Source organism: Merops nubicus, unplaced genomic scaffold (genome assembly GCF_000691845.1).
Source record: "Merops nubicus isolate BGI_N331 unplaced genomic scaffold, ASM69184v1 scaffold38096, whole genome shotgun sequence".
Classification (NCBI taxonomy): Eukaryota; Metazoa; Chordata; class Aves; order Coraciiformes; family Meropidae; genus Merops; species Merops nubicus.
Window position 1 is genome coordinate 1,252 of NW_008617665.1, and position 250 is coordinate 1,501.

Sequence of the window (250 nt, forward strand, 5' to 3'; positions counted from 1 at the left end):
AGAGTTCTTCCCTGCACCCCAAACCATCACCCCAGCCAGAGCTGGTGCCTGCTTTGCCCCCAGCTGCTGGCCAAGGGAGCAGGAGGAGCTGGGGTCCCTGCTGGGAGAGGTCAGGAAGCAGAGCCTGCCTGCTCCTCGCTCGGGCTGTGCCAGCTGCAGGAGGGAGAGGTGGAGTCCAAGTCCTAATGAAAACACCCCCCACTGCACTTCATCACATTCCTCCCCCAGTTAACCCAGCCCAGGCTCCCCT

The 250-nt window shown here is 62.8% G+C and overlaps 1 protein-coding gene across 1 annotated transcript in view; it reads right to left on the reverse strand.

Moving 5' to 3' along the window:
* AGPAT2 (1-acylglycerol-3-phosphate O-acyltransferase 2) overlaps positions 1-250 on the reverse strand; it is a gene marked incomplete at its 5' end in the record, with an annotated part of 3,681 nt that overhangs the window by 605 nt on the left and 2,826 nt on the right. The gene's annotated exons all lie outside the window — the stretch shown is intronic.